Source organism: Delphinus delphis, chromosome 8 (genome assembly GCF_949987515.2).
Source record: "Delphinus delphis chromosome 8, mDelDel1.2, whole genome shotgun sequence".
Taxonomy (NCBI): Eukaryota; Metazoa; Chordata; class Mammalia; order Artiodactyla; family Delphinidae; genus Delphinus; species Delphinus delphis.
In genome coordinates this window covers 16,858,440-16,872,881 of record NC_082690.1, presented here as the reverse complement: position 1 = coordinate 16,872,881, position 14,442 = coordinate 16,858,440, and the positions used below count along the sequence as shown (strand labels likewise).

The 14,442-nt window shown below is 46.9% G+C and overlaps 1 protein-coding gene across 1 annotated transcript in view; it reads right to left on the bottom strand.

Moving 5' to 3' along the window:
- The window catches only part of DSCAML1 (DS cell adhesion molecule like 1), a 323,356-nt gene that overhangs the window by 60,246 nt on the left and 248,668 nt on the right, over positions 1 to 14,442 (bottom strand). The gene's annotated exons all lie outside the window — the stretch shown is intronic.

Here is a 14,442-nt window from a genome sequence, read left to right as displayed (position 1 = left end):
TTACATGAATTATTTCATTAAATCCACCCCCCAACCCTAGGAGGTGGGTCGTGTTTTTATTCCCATCTTGGAGATGAGAAAACACTCAACTCTGAAATGACCCTGAATATCCGAATCCTTTCAGAGACAAAAGGAGACACCACCATCTTTCTTTAATTACTTGGAAGGTAGTATTTAGGGGTCATTGCTGTGAATACCCTAGAGCTGGGGTCACCAAACTTTTTCTGCAAAGGACCCACAGTACATGTCTTAAGCTTTGCAGGCCATAGGTCTCTGTTTCAACGACTCAACTCAGTTGCTGTAGCTCGAAAGCAGCCATGGACAATAGGATACGAAGAATGGACGTGGCTGGGCTCCAGCAAAGCAGGTGGCGGGCTGGATATGGCCCTTGGTCAGTTTGCTGACCACTGCTCCAGGGTTAGTGCACAGGAGAAGCTTGGCTTGTCGACTCTCAACAAAGAAGGAGTTTCTGTTAGGAGGCTGGTTGCATTCAGACAAAGGCAGTTGTAGGATATTGGAAAGGACAGCACTTCAGCTTCCAGAGTTCTGGAAAGCACGCAGTTATGGATAATAAATCACTGGGCTTGGGGATCGTTGCGGTTTGAATCGTGTCCCCCAAAAAGATATGTCCAGTCCTAGATCCTGGTACTAAGGCAGGAGATAGATGGGCCCCAGGCTGAACAGTTTCTCCCCTGTGGACAGAAACTCCATAATAGCAGAAACTCCATAAAAGCAGGATGATGGAGGAGGCTGGGCCCTGCCCAGATGGAAGATAAGAGACCACATATTCCTCATTCTCGAAATCAAGGAGCCCTTCCCAACTACACATGCGCAGAAAGGCTCCGTGGAGGTCAAAAATGGAGGGGGCGCCACCCCATAGTAAGTGATGCCAGCTACCCCTAGGCCTCTTCACTAGAATCCATCTTGGCTAAGAGATGCGCACGCACACAGGGGAGGACCCTGAGATACACCAAATACGGACTCAGAACCAGGCAAAGCAAGATGACTGGCCAAAGGAGACCCAGAAGAAATGCCACATAAAAGTGATTCAGACTACCACGAGTGAGCGACTCTCTCTCTAGGCCCGCCCATGTGTCTATCCACATGTATTGCACACGTTTTCCTCCTCATAAACACTTTACTTGCTTCACTACTTTCCGTCTCTGTGTGGAATTCATTTCTTCATAGCTGACGGGCCAGGGCCTTGCCGCTGGCCACTGGTCCCTGGTGGCCTGGTGGCTAGGATTCCACACTCTCACTACTGCTGCCCGAACTCAATCTCTGGCTGGGAATCGAAATCCTGCTTCAAGTTGCTGCAGGCCGAGGCCACATGAGATCAGGTCCTGTGAATGTGACCTTATTTGGAAATAGGATCTTTGCAGATATAATTAAGATGTCTTACTGGAGTAGGATGGGCCCTTAGTCCAATATGACTGGTGTCCTTATAAGAAGGGGAAGGGAGACACACACAGAGGGAAGATGGTTTGAAGACACCCGGGGAGACAGAGGCAGAGACTGGACGGATGCATCTACAGTCCAAGGGATGCCAAGGATGGCTGGCAGCCCCCAGAAGAGGCAAGACAACGTGTTCCCTGAGAGCCTGCGGAGAAAGCACAGCCCTGCTCACACCTTGATCTGGGATTCCTAGCCTCCCAGAACTGTGAGAGAATACAGTTCTGTTCTTTAAGCCACCCAGTGTGTGGTACTTTGTTACAGGGGCCCTAGGGAACGAATACAAGGTTCCAGTGTGTGACAGAAATTCCCTGTGCAGTGTTTCCAGGAGGACAGCCACAGCCTGTCCCCATGGAGCTGGCGGGGGCTTCCTGAGGTGGGAGGTTGTGGGCTTTATCCTCTCTGCTCTGTGGGGAGCCCACCCCCGTTACACCCCCAGCGCCACGGACAGGCTGGCAGCAGGCGAGCGGTGGCAGGAGTGTGCCCGGGCCACAGTGCCCTTCCCCGCAACTTCCACCCCAGCACCTGGCCCTGGGATGCACACCCGCTGCCCATGAGCAGTGCAAGGAGAAAGTTTCCTCCGAATCTCGACTTTGCCAGGTCTCAAGTCTCCGTAGACCTGAGAGGCCCACGTGGGAGCCTGATGGTGTCCTGAGGACTGGGCAGGGCTGGGGTCAGGGCTTGGGCTGCCGGGGAAAGCCCACCCGTGTCATCCTTCCCGGCCCAGGATAGGACAGCTGTTAGTCACACAGTGACTCCTGAGTCACCTGGCGAGGTGGGAGCTGTAGGGGTCATTGGGTCCAGCACACTCCTCTGAGTAGAAATCCTGGCAGAAAGGCAGCCAGGGTTCGGCTGCATCAAAGCACCCCCAGCACGAAGCAAATATGTCATCTCTCCACTCCCATTTTTTTAAAAAAATAATTTGAAAAATATTTATTTATTTGGTTGCCCTGGGTCTTAGTTGCGGCTCGCCAGCTCCTTAGTTGTGGCGCGTGACCTCTTAGTTGTGGCACGCGTGAGGGATCTAGTTCCTGGACGAGGGATCAACCCCGGGCCCCCTGCACTGGAAGCGCAGAGTCTTAACACCTGCGCCACCAGGGAAGTCCTGCCACCTCCTTCATTTTTACTGGTGGCACCGTCATACTTATCCCTTAGCCTGGAGCCCTTGACTCTTCCCCATCCTTTTCCCAGTCCATCATCCGGGCTGGCACCTGTTCCTTCTCAGCGACTCTTAGGCTCCCCCTTTCTCTCCATTCCCTGCTCAAGACCCGAGGAGCACATCCAGACTTCGGCGCCACTATCCATCCCCTCATCCCCAGCCCTCCTATCAGACGTCCTCCCCACCGCCTCCCACGCCTTCCACCTGCCCGTCCTCCTTTCTTCCCTTTGTTGATCCAAACCCTACCTATTCCTAAGGTTCCACCCGAGTCCTGCTCCCCTAGAAAGCTCTGTCTGACCATGTCTGTCCACACTGGGTTTTTCCTTCTCAAACCCAGCACTGCACGTGTAACCCCAGACCTTTTTATTTTTATTTTTTAAATTTCCCAGTCTGGATGATTTGTATTTATTAAAGTGAATTTAGCAAGATTTAAGTGTACAAAATCAATGCACACAAAAAAATGTGGTTTTTTTCCTATTTGTATAAACAATCAGAAAATGAACCGGACTTTTTAGCACGCTATCGTGCCTGCTTCCTGAAGGTGAGTGCCAGCTTCCTAACTAGTTTGTAAGCACCCTGAGGGCAGGGGTGGTGACTTACTCTTGCTGTTTTCTCTTTCGCAGACCTTGAGGCCACGTTGGACACATAGGGGCTTCTCAGGAAGTACATGTGTATGGTTTGACCGATCCAATAATTTATTCCGCCCCTGCCATTCAGAGGGGCTTTGATCACAACCGGGGGGAGCAGTTCTGGGCTCCCCACTTACGGCAGGGTCTGGAGGCACCAGTGTAGCTCTTGGCCTGTCTGCATTTTCTTATCTAGGAAACTGAGGCACCCAGTGATAGCCCTGACTCCCTTGTGCCTCGAAATTACTGGCACGTTTTCCTTGGCTGGCAAGTACAATGAGTGTAATTTTGTTATTACAAATTTTGTTATTAACATCCAGACCTGCTGGAGCTGAATGTAGGGAAAGCCTCAGATGACCCCTTAGAGCCCAGATCCATCTGGAAGGTCTGCCATGCTCACGGTCATGGGCACTGACTGCAGGGGTGACGGTGGAGTGGTGGTGATGTGCTTTGTGCCACCACTGCCCAAAGCCTCCAAGAAGGACATAAGGGCCCAGATGAGGGCGTGGGACAGGAGTTTTCCAACTGGGAATGGAGGTTGTACAGGCAGGTTCATTCCTGTCCCTTCACTAAAATCTCTCCTGCTGTCAGGGGACCTGGCTTGCTGTGATGATGAGAGGGGGTGGCACTGGGTTGGGGGGTTGTTTCACACGGAGACCTTTTTTTCCTACCTTAAAACCTTTGTACAAAGGTTCCTTTGGGGGTGGGTTTTGATGTGACGTAATTTGCTCCAATGATACTGTTTGCCTTTGGAGGTCAGTATGATCTCCCATGTTTCTCTGATTTAGACTTGCTTTTTAAAATAAACCCCTAAAACACTAAAGGCCCCAGCTCCTGAAAGATAGGCTCTGGAACTGTGATCACACTCCCTGCCAGGTCTGCACTGGCACAGCAAATGTCACCCACTCGTTGAGCTCTGTTAATGCCTTGGGGGCTGAGGGAGAGGGAGAGAAGAATCGTGACTCCTCTGAGCACAGGAGCAGACTGAGTCCCAGGGAGAAGGAGTGACTGACCCCAGTTCACCCAGAAGCAGTGGGGGAGGTGGGGGACAAGAGGTCAGGACTCTCATCTCCCTGGTCAAGGCCTTCCTGTTCCCTAAGCCTTCTACTCATTTTGGCCTCCCTGGGTCCTACATAGGGCAGGGGAGCCCAAGCTGGCCCATGGCTTGACCTCCTGGCCAGGGCTCAGTGGGGGCTGCAGGAGGGAGCCTGGCCTGGTGAAAGGATGCATCCAGCCTGGTCTAGAAAGGGAGCTGTGGGCTCTGGGGGGGCATGTCCTTTGGCTGGAGACTCGTTGCCCTGTGGGAAGGGTGGGCGCTGAGGAGGACAGAAGAGGCCCTCTAGAGCAGGAGCCCCAGTCACCAGGCCTGAGGGAGGTGCTGCTTCTGCCTGACAAGGAGGAGATTCCTTTGGGCAAATTTGAAATTAGGACCACCTCAGGTCATCGGATACACAGTTATCTTTCCAAAGTTTTGCATCCTGACCTCTGCACCAGGGGTGAACCCCTGGTGGGTGACCTGGTCTACTCAGGCCTGGGGCTTCCTTTCACCAGGGTGGACACCCCCCTTCCCCACTTCCTCAATCCCCACTTGGCTCCTCCTCTCCTCCCTCCTGAATCTGTGACTCTGCAGTTGCCTGTGCAGTTGCTCGGGAGGGCTCCTGGATCTGGCTTTAATTGGTCTGACATTTTGCTAAACAAACAAATCAAAACTCAGACCAAACAAAGAGTCCTTATGGGTTTAATTGGCCAAGGGCTTTGCCTTGGCCCCATCACTGGAGATTTCACAGAGAGGAGGGGAGCCTGGGAGATGCAATAGGACCTATCTAACCAGGTAACCTGCAGCACAAGGGGGCTGCCGAGTCCTGTGCAGTAGTGGCATCAAAACACAGCCAGCAAGATAACCTCATCCACCAGAGGGCAGACAGCAGAAGCAAGAAGAACTACAGTTCTACAGCCTGTGGAAGGAAAACCACATTTACAGAAACATAGACAAAATGAAAAGGCAGGGGACTTTGTACCAGATGAAGGAACAAGATAAAACCCCAGAAAAACAACTAAATGAAGTGGAGATAGGCAACCTTCCAGAAAAAGAATTTAGAATAATGATAGTGAAGATGATCCAGGACCTTGGAAAAAGAATGGAGGCAAAGATTGAGAAGATGCAAGAAACATTTAACAAAGACCTAGAAGAATTAAAGAACAAACAGAGATGAACAATACAATAACTGAAATGGAAAATACACTAGAAGGAATCAGTAGCAGAATAACTGAGGTAGAAGAACGGATAAGGGACCTGGAAGACAGAATGGTGGAATTCACTGCCACAGAACAGAATAAAGAAAAAAGAATGAAAGAAATGAAGACAGCCCAAGAGACCTCTGGGGCAACATTAAATACAACAACATTCACATTACAGTGGTCCCAGAAGGAGAAGAGAGAGAGAAAGGACCTGATAAAATATTTGAAGAGATTATAGTCGAAAACTTCCCTAATATGGGAAAGGAAATAGCCACCCAAGTCCAGGAAGCACAGAGAGTCCCAGGCAGGATAAATCCAAGGAGAAACACGCCAAGACACATAGTAATCAAACTGACAAAAATTAAAGACATAGAAAAACTATTGAAAGCAACAAGGGAAAAACGACAAATAACGTACAAGGGAACTCCCATAAGGTTAACAGCTGATTTCTCAGCAGAAACCCCACAAGCCAGAAGGGAGTGGCATGATATATTTAAAGTGACGAAAAGGAAGAACCTACAACCAAGATTACTCTACCCAGCAAGGATCTCATTCAGATTTGACGGAGAAATCAAAAGCATTACAGACAAGCAAAAGCTAGAAGAATTCAGCACTCCCAAACCAGCTCTACAACAAATGCTAAAGGAACTTCTCTAAGTGGGAAACACAAGAGAAGAAAAGGATCTACAAAAACAAACCCATAACAATTAAGAAAATGGTAATAGGAACATACATATCGATAATCACCTTAACCGTGAATGGATTAAATGCTCCAACCAAAAGACACAGGCTTGCCGAATGGATACAAAAACAAGACCCATATATATGCTATCTACAAGAGACCCACTTCAGACCTAGGGACACATACGGACTGAAAGTGAGGGGATGAAAAAAGATATTCCATGCAAATGGAAATCAAAAGAAATCTGGAGTAGCAATACTCATATCAGATAAAATAGACTTTAAAATAAAGAATGTTACAAGAGACAGGGAAGGACACTACAAAATGATCAAGAGAACAATCCAAGAAGAAGATATAACAATTATAAATATATATGCAGCCAACATGGAGCACCTCAATACATAAAGCAACTGCTAACAGCTATAAAAGAGGAAATCAACAGTAACACAGTAATAGTGGGGGACTTTAACACCTCACTTACACCAATGGACAGATCATCCAGACAGAAAATTAATAAGGAAACACAAGCTTTAAATGACACAATACACCAGATAGATTTAGTTGATATTTACAGGATATTCTATCCAAAAACAGCAGATTACACTTTCTTCTCAAGTACACATGGAACATTCTCCAGGATAGATCACATCTTGGGTCACAAATCAAGTCTCGGCAAATTTAAGAAAAATGAAATCATATCAAGCATCTTTTCCTACCACAATGCTATGAGATTAGAAATCAATTACAGGGAAAAAAACGTAAAAAACACAAACACATGGAGGCTAAACAATAAGTTACTAAATAACCAAGAGATCACCGAGGAAATAAAAAAATACCTAAAGACAAATAACGAAAACATGATGATCCAAAACCTATGGGATGCAGCAAAAAGCAGTTCTAAGAGGGAAGTTTATAGCAATACAAGCCTACCTCAAGAAACAAGAAAAATCTCAAATAAACCTTTCGGTGTAAGGTTAGATTACACCTAAAGGAACTAGGGAAAGAGGAACAAACAAAACCCAAAGTTAGCAGAAGGAAAGAAATCATCAAGATCAGAGCAGAAATAAATGAAATAGAAACAAAGAAAACAATAGCAAAGATCAATAAAACTAAAAGCTTGTTCTTTGAGAAGATAAAGAAAATTGATAAACCATTAGCCAGGCTCATCAAGAAAAAGGGGGAGAGGATTCAAATCAATAAAATTAGAAATGAAGACGGAGAAGTTACAACAGACACTGAAGAAATACAAAGCATCCTAACAGACTACTGCAAGCAACTCTATGCCAATAAAACGGACAACCTGGAAGAAATGGACAAATTCTTAGAAAGGTATAACCTTCCAAGACTGAACCAGGAAGAAACAGAAAATATGAACAGACCAATCACAAGTAATGAAATTGAAACTGTGATTAAAAATCTTCCAACAAACAAAAGTCCAGGACCAGATGGCTTCACAGGTGAATTCTATCAAACATTTAGAGAAGAGCTAACACCCATCCTTCTCAAACTCTTCCAGAAAACTGCAGAGGAAGGAACACTCCCAAACTCATTCTATGAGGCCACCATCACCCTGATACTAAAACCAGACAAAGATACTACAAAAAAAGAAAATTACAGATTATTTTCACTGATGAATATAGATGCAAAAATCCTCAACAAAATACTAGCAAACAGAATCCAACAACACATTAAAAGGATCATACACCATGATCAAGTGGGATTTATCCCAGGGATGCAAGGGTTCCTCAATATACACAAATCAATCAATGTGATACACCATATTAAAAAATTGAGGAATAAAAACCATATGATCATCTCAATAGATGCAGAAAAAGCTTTTGACAAAATTCAACACCCATTTATGATAAAAACTCTCCAGAAAGTGGGCATAGAGGGAACCTACCTCAACATAATAAAGGCCATATATGACAAACCCATAGCAAACATCATTCTCAATGGTGAAAAACTGAAAGCATTTCCTCTAAGATGAAGAACAAGACAAGGATGTCCACTCTCACCACTATTATTCAACATAGTTTTGGAAGTCCTAGCCACTGCAATCAGAGAAGAAAAAGAAATAAAAGGAATACAAACTGGAAAAGAAGAAGTAAAACTGTCAGTGTTTGCAGATGACATGATACTATACATAGAGAATCCTAAAGATGCCACCAGAAAACTACTAGAGCTAATCAATGAATCTGGTAATGTAGCAGGATACAAAATTAATGCACAGAAATCTCTTGCATTTCTACACACTAACAATGAAAGATCAGAAAGAGAAATTAAGGAAACAATCCCATTCACCATGGCAACAAAAAGAATAAAATACCTAGGAATAAACCTACCTAAGGAGGTAAAAGACCTGTACTCAGAAAACTATAAGACGCTGATGAAAGAAATCAAAGATGACAAAAACAGATGGAGAGGTACACCATGTTCTTAGATTAGAAGAATCAACATTGTGAAAATGACTCTACTACCCAAAGCAATCTACAGATTCAGTGCAATCCCTATCAAATTACCAGTGGCATTTATCACAGAACTAGAACAAAAAATCTTAAAATTTGTATGGAGACACAAAAGACCCCGAATACCCAATGCAGTCTTGAGGGAAAAAAACAGAAATATAGATCAATGGAACAGGATAGAAAGCCCAGAGATAAACCCACGCACCTATGGTCAACTAATCTATGACAAAGGAGGCAAGGATATACAATGGAGAAAAGACAGTCTCTTCAATAAGTGGTGCTGGGAAAACTGGACAGCTACATGTAAGAGAATGAAATTAGAACACTCCCTAACACCATACACAAAAATAAACTCAAAATGGATTAGAGACCTAAATGTAAGACTGGACACTATAAAACTCTTAGAGGAAAACGTAGGAGGAACACTCTTTCACATAAATCACAGCAAGATCTTTTTTGATCCACCTCCTAGAGTAATGGAAATAAAAACAAACATCAACAAATGGGACCTAATGAAACTTAAAAGCTTTTGCAAAGCAAAGGAAACTACAAACAAGACGAAAAGACAACCCTCAGAATGGGAGAAAATATTTGCAAGCTAATCAACGGACAAAGGATTAATCTCCAAAATATATAAGCAGCTCATGCAGCTCAATATTAAAAAAACAAACAACCCAATCCAAAAATGGGCAGAAGACCTAAAGAGACATTTCTCCAAAGAAGATATACAGATGGCCAAGAAGCACATGAAAAGCTGCTCAACACCACAAATTATTAGAGAAATGCAAATCAAAACTACAATGAGGTATCACCTCACACCAGTTAGAATGGGCATCATCAGAAAATCTACAAACAACAAATGCTGGAGAGGGTGTGGAGAAAAGGGAACCCTCTTGCACTGCTGGTGGGAATGTAAATTGATACAGCCACTATGGAGAACAGTATGGAAGTTCCTTAAAAGACTAAAAATAGAATACCATATGACCCAGCAATCCCACTATTGGGCATATACCCTGAAAAAACCATAATTCAAAGAGACACATGCACCCCAATGTTCACTGCAGCACTATTTACAATAGCCAGGTCATGGAAGCAACCTAAATGCCCATTGACAGACGAATGGATAAAGAAGTTGTGGTACATATATACAATGGAATATTACTCAGGCATAAAAAGGAACGAAATTGGGTCATTTGTAGAGACGTGGGTGGATCTAGAGACTGTCATACAGAGTGAAGTAAGTCAGAAAGAGAAAAAGAAATATTGTATATTAACGCATATATGTGGAACCTAGAAAAATGGTAGAGATGAACTGGTTTGCAGGGCGGAAATCAAGACAGAGATGTAGAGAACAAACATATGGACACCAAGGGGGTAAGTGGTGGGGTTGGGGCGGGTGGTGGTGGGATGAATTGGGAGATTGGGATTGACATGTATACACTGATATGTATAAAATAGATAACTAATAAGAACCTGCTGTACAAAAAAAATAAAATAAAATTCAAATATTCAAAAAAAACCTCAAGAAACACAAAAAACCAAAAAACACAGCCAGCCCCTTGCAACCCGGACTAAGCAGCCTTTCTTTGTAACTGCCTCTCGGTGAAGCATTCTCTTTGAAGATGCTTTATTTTTTCCCCAGTGTGTCAGTTGGAGGACGGATTGCCTCTTTCCCCTTTTGGTCATTATCTCTCTTTTATTTAAATTTTACTTTGTAACAGGGAGATAAAAGGTAGCTCTGTGGATGTAGTATTTTCTTCTGTTAATTACATTTATTTTTCAACCAAGTTCTGGGAGGTGGTCTGGTCTCCTGAAAGGACCATGCACACAGCTAGAATCATAGATTGTCTGAGCTGGCAGGGACCTTTGGTTCAGCTATGACTAGATTCTAGTCCAGGCCTCTTATTGTACAGATGGGGAAACCGAGGCCCAGAGAAGGGAAGGAATGGCTCGCAGATACGGAGCCCGTGAGTCAGAGTCGGGACCAGAAACCAGTCTTCTCTCTCTTGCTCTGTGCTCTCTCTACCGAACCGTGAGTAGACAGAGGCAAGCTCTTGTCTCAGCTGGGCCGATGTCACCCAATGACCTCGATCCAGCACCTTCCCTTCCCTGAGAAGGAGCTACTGCCCACCAACCTCACAGGCAAGGTATGGGCTTTGTACATTGTCAAGTGCTGAGCGCTGTGCTGTGCCAGTGGGAAGGCTGGGCTATGTGCTCAGGCACCACCCACGCTCTCGGGGTCAGGGAGGAGTGGGGACCAATCGGGACTGGATGGTTGCCAACACGGGTGTCCAGGGGCTAGGAAAGACTTCTGCTCCCTTTAACGAACTCTTAGAAATCTGGGGCCTCGAGGAAAGCAATTCTCTAAGAACCACCTCTGGAATCCCAACCGCCATCAGACCCCTGAGCTTCCGGAACTCCGGTTTGGTGCCTGATATCGAGAGTCAACGCTGCATGAAAAGAAAACATTTCACTTCCCAAACCCGTAAGCACCTCACATGTATTCTCCCTGTCCATCCTCCCTTCATTCTCCACCAGACGCCCTAAGTTCCCCCTTCATCTGAGGATGCGCACGGCCTTGCCTGCCTCCACGCTCTTGCTATACTTTGTCCTCATCCTGGAATGGAATGACCTTTGCTTCTATTGGTTCTTGTCAGAATCCTTTTCATCCTTCAAGTCCTACTTAGTGACTGTTGCTTTTGTGGAGCTTTTCTTGGCTTTCCCTTGTAGGCCCTGCAAATTAAAACTGATTACTCCATCCCTGATTCTCTCTGTGTCACATTGTTTGTGGCTTTTTAAGGCACTTATCACTTTGTGTATTATAGTTATTTTGGGTATATGTCTATCTCCTCTTCAAGATCCTCAATTTCCTGAGAACAGCGACTCCATTTTATCCAGCACTAGATTTTCAGCACCTAAAACTAATGATTGCTAATGATTATTGAATGTGTATTTGGTGTCAGGTACTGTGTTAATTGCTGTAAGTGCGTGTCTCACTTGAATCTTAGCAATGAGTAAATAGCATTATATTTCCAAACTTACAGAGGAGGAAATTGGGGCCTACAGAGATTGCTGTCCAAGATCCCACAGCTATCAAGTGGCAGAGCTGGGATTTGAACCCAGGTCTCTCTGGTTCTGAAGTCTGTGCTCTAATCCACAGAGTTTTACGGACTATTTAGTGAGTGCCCAGTGAGCAACTGTTGAGTTATCACTGGAAACTGTCAGGGTCAATGGTTCCCGACAGAGGGCAACCACAAATGTCCAATTTGACACTTGAATGCTTTTTATGATGTATATCCCTTTGATACATTTACTCTCTTACTTCTACTTGGCTAAAGCGGGGACTAAGGTCAGTTTGCCTTCTGAGAGGTCACACAAGTGTGAGGTCTGACAAGGTGGAGCCGTATAGGGTCAGCGTTTTCCTGAGCGTAGTGGGGGCGTCAAGGAAAGCCGCACAGTTGGCTTTGTAAATGGCAGGTCTTTCTGGAGCTGGCCTTGTGGGTGGCGGTGGGGGTGGGGTGGAGTGCTGGTGGTGTGGGCTGTCTGGGATGGACTGAGGGCTGACCAGGAAGGGCTTAGCCCTGGCAAGCCCATCTGTGACCCACGGGCCCAGGTCCTGTGGGTCCTTCCCTATCTACCTGCGCCTACCTGGGGGAGGTGGGAGAGGTAGAGGGGGAATGAAGGAGGAAAAGGGCAGAGCAGGCAGGGGGAAGGACGTCCTAGAGGAGGAGCTGAGGGTGGGTTACCTGAAGCAGTGTGCCCGCAGAAAAGCAGCAGGAAGTGGGATGGAAGTTCCTCAAGAAGGTCAGGACTACCCCACCCCCATCACCAAACGGTCCCATTGTCACAGGAGCCCCTTCTGAAAGCCAGATCTGGGTGGAATGATTCAGGCTGGTACTGAAAAGCAGTCAGACTCTCCAACCCCAGGCAGAAGCCCCAGCCATGCTCAGCCCTCCACACCGACTGCCCTCAGGCCTCAAATTCCTCCTCCTCTCCTGCTGGCATTTGGGGCGGCACAGGGGCTTCTAGCATGGCTGGCAGGTCACTGGGGAGAGCGAGGCTGGAATGGAAGGAGGCGTTTGTGACAGAGGAAGTTGTGCAAGGAAAGGGTCATCGAGGGGGCACATGTGGGTGAGGGTTTGGAGACCCCGGGTGTGCAGAGGGTGTGGGAGGGGGCCCAGCTGGAAAGCAACCTGTAGGGGAGGGCCGTGTGAGGGGGGATGCTGCGTGAGCAGCTCGGAGAGACTGTGTCACAGGCAGCCGATGAGGGAGGCACGGCGAGTGGGAGAATACGAGCCGGAGGTGTTTGTGAGACAGAGCAGATGAAGGGAAGGCGTGCGCCTGTGCCTCACTATGGAAGGACGCAGAGCAAAGCGACAAGGTGGCTGGAATGAGGACGAGGGGGAAGACGGAAGGAGCAAGGTCCAGATGCTGCCCACAAGTGAGGACAAGTAGTACGGAGCTCCCATCATCCCTTGGGAAGAGGGGCCAGAGGTGTACGCTACTGCGAGAGTGGTGGCTGAGTGTGTGGCTTGGTGCTACGCGTGTTCGTGAGGCTGCCCGGGATTTACGAGGTGTGTGCTCGTAGCTGCTGCCTGGGTCGTGACGTGAGGATGGCACCGAAAAATGCAGGTCCAGAGGGGAGAAGAGAATTGCCCAGGACGCCCCAGGACATCAGGGACAGGCCGACGTGAGCTGGGTCACCTTGCACACAGCCCACCCCCTGGCCCCTGCGTCTCCCTTCACCCACATCCACCTCAGCGCCACAGAGAAGCCACGGGCCACAAAGGCACCACCACGCTTGCCCAGTAGAATCCCCTACCTTAGAGAAAAAAGGCAAAGACCAAAAAAAAAAAAAACAAGCCTGAGAGTTTGAGCTCTTTTCTCCTGCTGACGGTGGGGAGATAAGGATCAAATACCAAGGACGGCGATAGTTCCACGAGGTGCCTCCTATTTCCTCTTGCCGCACGCAGGCGGAATTAGCAAAGTTCTCCCCAGCTGAGGGATGTAGATTGATTGCCTGGTTTTATTAAGGACAAAGTGCTTTTTGATAGTGTGAGGGAAGAGCTCCCCAGAGCGGGGATTCCGGTGCCCGGAGCTTCCCAGCATCGATCGATTGCTGGGGCTTCCCCGTCTTGTGCTGAGTGAGCGAGGGTTTGGCAAGCGATAAAGAAGCTATGATTCTTAAAGGCGGGGACTCCAGGGAGACGCTGGGCGGACCGCACACTGGGCGCTGCTCTCAGCTGCCTTTCCTGCACGTACCTTGGAGTGTCTTCCATTAAAAACAAAACTGGTGGCTAAATCTCTGACGGTCTACTGGGTGCCAGTTACCATACTGGTTGCGTTATCCATGTCATCTGACTTACTCTTGATACAAAACATAACAGGTAAGGCGCTCTCTTGACCCTCCTTTTGTACATCAGGAAAATGAGACACAGAGGCCAAGGAAACCTGTTAGAGGTCACTGTAATTACCACACGGCGCCCAGATTCACAGTTGGCTTGGTCAGATGCTAAAACTCAGGCTCTTGCTGCTGTTCTCTGTGGCCCATGGTCTGTTTCATGACAAAGGGCCAGACACTGTCTTGATATGATTCCTGGGGGCTCACTATACAGACCCCTAAGAGCGTAAAGGGATAGGCTCGTCCAGTAGGAATGTCTGTGTGTGACTTAACAGAACTCAGGGATATTCTAGACTTCAACGCCATTGATTCTGGCTCTAGGTCTGGGGATTTAGAAGCCAGAGATATGGTACTGAGCTAGAGTGAGTTTTACTGCCTTTCTGGCTTTTCCAAAGCTTCTTCCCCTTTCCATGATC